This window comes from Bison bison, unplaced genomic scaffold (assembly GCF_000754665.1).
Source record: "Bison bison bison isolate TAMUID 2011002044 unplaced genomic scaffold, Bison_UMD1.0 scf7180017864368, whole genome shotgun sequence".
NCBI classification, from domain to species: Eukaryota; Metazoa; Chordata; class Mammalia; order Artiodactyla; family Bovidae; genus Bison; species Bison bison.
The window spans coordinates 5,406,139-5,413,363 of NW_011494940.1; positions in this window are offsets into that span (position 1 = coordinate 5,406,139).

The window sequence follows — 7,225 nt, forward strand, 5'->3', positions numbered from 1 at the left end:
GAAATTAAAAGATGCTTACTCCTTGGAAGGAAAGTTATGACCAACCTAGATAGCATATTCAAAAGCAGAGACATTACTTTGCCAACAAAGGTCCATCTAAACAAGGCTATGGTTTTTCAGTGGTCATGTATGGATGTGAGAGTTGGACTGTGAAGAAGGCTGAGCACCGAAGAATTGATTCTTTTGAACTGTGGTGTTGGAGAAGACTCCTGAGAGTCCCTTGGACTGCAAGAAGATCCAACCTGTCCATTCTGAAGGAGATCAGCTCTGAGATTTCTTTGTAAGGAATGATGCTAAAGCTGAAACTCCAGTACTTTGACCACCTCATGTGAAGAGTTGACTCATTGGAAAAGACTCTGATGCTGGGAGAGATTGGGGGCAAGAGGAGAAAGGGACGACAGAGGATGAGATGGCTGGATGGCATCACTGACTCGATGGACGTGAGTCTGAGTGAACTCTGGGAGTTGGTGATGGACAGGGAGGCCTGGCGTGCTGCACTTCATGGGGTTGCAAAGAGTTGGACACGACTGAGCAACTGTACTGATATGATCTGATCTGATGTTACTCCTGCATAAAATTATGAATTCACTGAGAACTAGGCCCAATGGATGATATAGGGGAGATTCATACATAAATACATATATCAGTTCAGTTCAGTCACTCAGTTGTGTCCGACTGTTTGCAACCCCAAGGACTGCAGCACTTCAGGCCTCCCTGTCCATCACCAACTCCCTGAGTTTGCCCAAATTCATGTCCACTGAGTCAGTGATGCCATTAAACCATCTCATCCTCTGTCATCCCCTTCTCCTCCTGCTTTCAATTTCCCCAGAATCAGGTTTTTTTCAAATGAGTCAGTTCTTTGATCAGGTGGCCAAAGTATTGGAGTTTCAGCTTCAACATGAGTCCTTCCAATGAACACCCAGGACTGATCTCCTTTAGGATGGACTGGTTGAATCTCCTTGCAGTCCAAGGGACTCTCAAGAGTCTTCTCCAACACCACAGTCGAAAAGCATCAATTCTTCGGCACTCAGCTTTCTTTATAGTCCAACTCTTACATCCATACATGACTACTGGAAAAACCAAATCCTTGACTAGATGGACCTTTGTTAGCAAAGTAATGTGCCTCCTCTTTAATATGCTGTCTAGGTTGGTCATAACTTTCCTTCCAAGGAGTAAGCATCTTTTAATTTCATGCCTGCAATCACCATCTGCAGTGATTCTGGAGCCCATAAAAATAAAGTCTGACACTGTTTCAACAGTTTCCCCATCTATTTCCTGTGAAGTGATGGGACAGGATGCCATGATCTTAGTTTTCTGAATGTTGAGCTTTAAGGCAACTTTTTCAATCTCCTCTTTCACTTTCATCAAGAGGCTCTTTAGTTCTTCTTCACTTTCTGCCATAAGGGTGGTGTCATCTGCGTATCTGAGGTTATTGATATTTCTCCCAGCAATTTTGATTCCAGCTTGTGCTTCTTCCAGCCCAGCGTTTCTCATGATGTAATTTGCATATAAGTTAAATAAACAGGGTGACAATATACAGCCTTGGCATACCCCTTTTCCTATTTGGAATCAGTCTGTTGTTCCATGTCTACAGTATCTAGAACCCAAGGATGCTACTAATTCTCCAGGGCACGGAGCAACATGTAATAACTAAAAGAAAAATAATCAAGAATGTCAGTAGTACTGAGAATAGAAACATTACAGTATACCTGTGTGTTTACAAATAAGTTTCTTCTCTCTATGGATGTCTAAATCCAAACCTACTCTTCCTTTTCACTTGAAGCTACACATCTGAAATTTCTATTGCCAAACATGTAGGGGGAAAAAATGGGTGGCTTTTAAAAGTTTCAGTACAGTTCAATTCAGTTGCTCAGTCATGCCCGATTCTTTGTGACCTCATGGACTGCAGCAAGCCAGGGTTCCCTGTCCATCACCAACTACCAGAGCTTCTTCAAACTCATGTCCATCGAGTCGGTGAGGCCATCCAACCATCTCATCCTCTGTTGTCCCCTTCTCCTCCTGCCTTCAATCTTTCCCAGCATCAGGGTCTTTTCAAATGAGTCAGTTCTTCACACCAGGTAGTCAAAGTACTGGAGCTTCAGCTTCAGCATCAGTCCTTCCAATGAATATTCAGGACTGATTTTCTTTAGGATGGACTGGTTGGATCTCCTTGCAGTCCAAGGGACTCTCAAGAGTCTTCTTGAACAACACAGTTCAAAAGCATCAATTCTTTGGCATTCAGTTCTTTTTATAATCCAACACTCACATCCATACATGACTACTGGAAAAACCACAGCTTTGATTAGATCTTTCTCAGCAAATCATGTTTCTGCTTTTAACAGCAGAGTTACAGCAAAGTTCATCACAGCTTTTCTTCCAGTGAGGAAGCATCTTTTTCTTTCATGGCTGCAATCACCATCTGCAGTAATTTTGGAGCCCAGGAAAATGAAGTCTCTCCCTGTTTCCATTGTCTCCCTATCTATTTGCCATGAAGTGATGGGACCAGATTGCATGATCTTTGTTTTCTGAATGTTGAGTTTTAAGCCAGCCATTTCATTCTCCTCTTTCAACTTTCATCAAGAGGCTCTTCAGTTCCTCTTCACTTTCTGCCATAAAGGTGGTGTCATCTACATATCTGAGATTATTTATATTTCTCCCACTAATCTTGATTCCAGCTTGTGCTTCACCCAGCCTGTATTTTGCATGATGTACTCTGCTTAGAAGATAAATAAGCAGGGTGACAGTAAATAGCCTTGACTTATTGCTTTCCCAATTTGGAACCAGTTCATTTTTTCATTTCCAGTTCTTTATTTTATTTTTTTTATTTTTAACTTTACAATATTGTATTGATTTTGCCATATATCAACATGAATCCACCACAGTTATACACGTGTTCCCCATGCTGAACCCTCATCCCTCCTTCCTCCCTGTACTATCCCTCTGGGTCATCCCAGTGCACCAGCCCCAAGCATCCAGTATCGTGCATCGAACCTGGACTGGTGACTCGTTTCATATATGATATTATACATGTTTCAGTGCCATTCTCCCAAATCATCCCACCTTCGCCCTTTCCCACAAAGTCCAAAAGACTGTTCTATACATCAGTGTCTCTTTTGCTGTCTTGTATACAGGATTATTGTTACCAACATTCTAAATTCCATGTATATGGGTTAGTATACTGTATTGATGTTTTTCTTTCTGGCTTACTTCACTCTGTATAATAGGCTCCAGTTTCATCCACCTCATTAGAACTGATTCAAATGTATTCTTTTTAATGGCTGAGTAATACTCCATTGTGTATATGTACCACTGCTTTCTTATCCATTGATCTGCTGTTGGACATCTAGGTTGCTTCCATGTCCTGGCTATTATAAACAGGGCTGTGATGAACAGCGGGGTACACGTGTCTCTTTCAATTCTGGTTTCCTCAGTGTGTATGCCCAACAGTGGGATTGCTGGATCATAAGGCAGTTCTATTTCCAGTTTTTTAAGGAATCTCCACACTGTTCTCCATAGTAGCTGTACTAGTTTGCATTCCCACCAACAGTGTAAGAGGATTCCCTTTTCTCCACACCCTCTCCAGCATTTATTGCTTGTAGACTTTTGGATCACAGACATTCTGACTGGTGTGAAATGGTACCTCATTGTGGTTTTGATTTGCATTTCTCTGATAATGAGTGATGTTGAGCATCTTTTCATGTGTTTGTTAGCCATCTGTATGTCTTCTTTGGAGAAATGTCTATTTAGTTCTTTCGCCCATTTTTTGATTGGGGCTTTCTATTTTGTTCCATTGATCTGTATTTCTGTCTTTGTGCCAGTACCATACTGTCTTGATGACTGTGGCTTTGTAGTAGAGCCTGAAGTCAGGTAGATTGATTCCTCCAGTTCCATTCTTCTTTCTCAAGATTGCTTTGGCTTTTTGAGGTTTTCTGTATTTCCATATGTTTTTGGGCTCCAAAATCACTGCAGATGGTAACTGCAGCCATGAAATTAAAAGACGCTTACTCTTTGAAAGGAAAGTTATGACCAACCTAGATAGTATACTGAAAAGCAGAGATATTACTTTGCCAACAAAGGTCTGTCTAGTCAAGGCTATGGTTTTTCCAGCGGTCATGTATGGATGTGAGAGTTGGACTGTGAAGAAGGCTGAGTGCCGAAGAATTGATGCTTTTGAACTGTGGTGTTGGAAAGACTCTTAAGAATCCCTTGGACTGCAAGGAGATCCAACCAGTCCATTCTGAAGATCAGCCCTGGGATTTCTTTGGATGGAATGATGCTAAAGCTCAAACTCCAGTATTTGGCCACCTCATGCGAAGAATTGACTCATTGGAAAAGACTCTGATGCTAGGAGGGATTGGGGGCAGGAGGAGAAGGGGACGACAGAGGATGAGATGGCTGGATGGTATCACTGACTCAATGGACGTGAGTCTGAGTGAACTCCGGGAGTTGGTGATGGACAGGGAGGACTGGCGTGCTGCCATTCATGGGGTCGCACAGAGTCGGACACGACTGAAGCGACTTAGCAGCAGCAGCAGCAGCAGGTCCTAGCAGCTCAGGTGTTGAGGTGTTTGGTGAGCGCGGTCGCTAAGACTTATTGCGTCCCCTGTCCCTGATGCTCGGTTTCCTGGGTGTACAACCGGCGCACCTTCTCAGGTGGATGTTGACCATCCAGAACCCCAAGAAGTCTTGTTAACAAGGAAGCCTGCTTGCAGTTTTGTAGATAATGTCTCTCTGGGGCGCGATTGCCCACTTCCGGCTCTGGCTGCCTGTCACGGGAGGGGGATGGTCTGCAGCTGGCTATCTCTGTTCAGTCCTTTGTTCTGTGCAGGGCCCTGCGGTGTCTTAGGTTAGGGATGGCTTTTCACATGGTAGTTATCCTGCAGTCTGGTTGGCTAGCCCAAGTTATTTCGCTCAGATAGTGCTCGGGGCATTCAGGCCCGATCCTTACTCTAACTGATGCAGCCCTTGCCTCCCCTACCCAGCCCCTGCTTGCTAGTGGTGGGTGCAGGCGTCTGTGCTGCTTCTCCCCTGGGGGAGTTACCGTTGGGCTCATAATCTGTGGGTTTTAATTATTTATTTATTTTTCCTCCCTGTTATGCTGCCCTCTGTGCTTCCAAGGCTCGGCACAGACTCAGCAGTGAGAGTGTTTCCTGGTGTTTGGAAACTTCTCTCTTTTTAAGACTCCCTTCCTGGGACAGAGCTCCGTCCCTCCCACTTTTGTCTCTTTTTTTTGTCTTTTATATTTTTCCCTACCTACTTTCGAAGACAATGGGCTGCTTTTCTGGGTGCCTGATGTCCTCTGCCGGCATTCAGAAGTTGTTTTGTGGAATTTACTCAGCGTTTAAATGTTCTTTTGATGGATTTGTGTGGGAGAAAGTGGTCTCCCCGCCCTATTCCTCTGCCATCTTAGGTCCTCCTCCCATATCCAGTTCTAACTGCTACTTCTTGACCTGCATACAGGTTTCTCAGGAGGCAGGCAAGGTGGTCTGGTATTTCCATCTCTTGAAAGATTTTCCTCAGTTTATTGTGATCCACACAGTCAAAGGCTTGGGTGTAGTCAATAAAGCAGAAGTAGATGTTTTTCTGGAACTCTCTTGCTTGTTCTATTTTATTTTTTTCAGTTGGATTTTCATTTATTTGCAACATAGGAACTTACAAAAGTAAAAAGTTTTAATGTATTTATTACTTGTAATATTGTTAAAAACCACCAAATTCCTAGGAATATATTTTATAAAATGTATATAAATCTCTACACTAAAAACTACAGAAAATTATTAAGAAAAACTGAAGAAGATCTAAGTAACAATTAGACAGATTAGATCCATTAGCATAGTGCAAATCTATCAGTTCTCTCCATTTTGATCAAATTTAAATTCAAAATCTCATTAGATTTTACAGTGCCAATTGACGGACTAGCACTGTCAATTGTTCCATTTTAAAGTTTGGTGGGAGGGGGTGTTATTTTTGTTTATCTCACTTGCTTAGGTGTACCTTTCATAATCTTTCATAATCAAGCAGATTCCAATACTTGTTATTTTTTACAATAAGAACCGTAAAATCGCTTATTGCACACTCAAATTTCAACAACAGTGAGATAAGTGGTAATCCAGTACTTTACTGAATGCCCTCAGAAGGAACTTTAATCAAGCTTCTGATTCCTTTTTCTGAGAATTTGCAATATTAGGCATTAATCCTTCAGCTGAAAAATCATTTAACCTTTTTTTTTTTTCTTCTATTGATCACTGGTATAATCTTATGACTCTGCTATGTTGAACCACGAATGGTGGGCATAAAGAAAATATATCCGCATTCCAATCATCATTATGCTTCAGTTTTCTTACCTTTCCTGTCCTCCTTGCAATTTGAAATTTTAAGTTTGCTTCAAAAAATTTTTCTACAGTAGACATTTTGCTTTTCAATGCTGCTGCCAAAGCAGAATTTCTGGCCACAATTCCCCTGGTTAACTGAAAAGTCTTCCAACTTTATTGCATTATTTCTAAACCTTTTCACTCAAGCCTCTCCATACCTAATGATGCCTGCAGAACCACCTCTATTCTGCGCATCATGGAATAACCATCTCTGGTTATAATACCTTGCACATAAGTTGGGCTCAATTAATATTTCTCTAAAAAAAAATTGATTTGACCAGATCAAATCAGTCACTCAGTCGTGTCCGAATGTTTGCGACCCCATGAATCGCCGCACGCCAGGCCTCCCTGTCCATCACCAACTCCCAGAGTTCACTCAGACTCACGTCCATCGAGTCAGTGATGCCATCCAGCCATCTCATCCTCTGTTGTCCTCTTCTCCTCTTGCCTCCAATCCCTCCCAGCATCAGAGTCTTTTCCAATGAATCAACTCTTCGCATGAGGTGGCCAAAGTACTAGAGTTTCAGCTTTAGCATCATTCCTTCCAAAGAAATCCCAGGGTTGATCTCCTTCAGAATGGACCGGTAGGATCTCCTTGCAGTCCAAGGGATTCTCAAGAGTCTACTCCAACACCACAGTTCAAAAGAATCAATTCTTCAGCGCTCAGCCTTCATCACAGTCCAACTCTCATATCCATACACGACCACAGGAAAAACCATAGCCTTGACTAGACGAACCTTTGTTGGCAAAGTAATGTCTCTGCTTTTGAATATGCTATCTAGGTTGGTCATAACTTTCCTTCCAAGGAGTAAGCATCTTTTAATTTCATGGCTGCAGTCACCATCTGTAGTGATTTT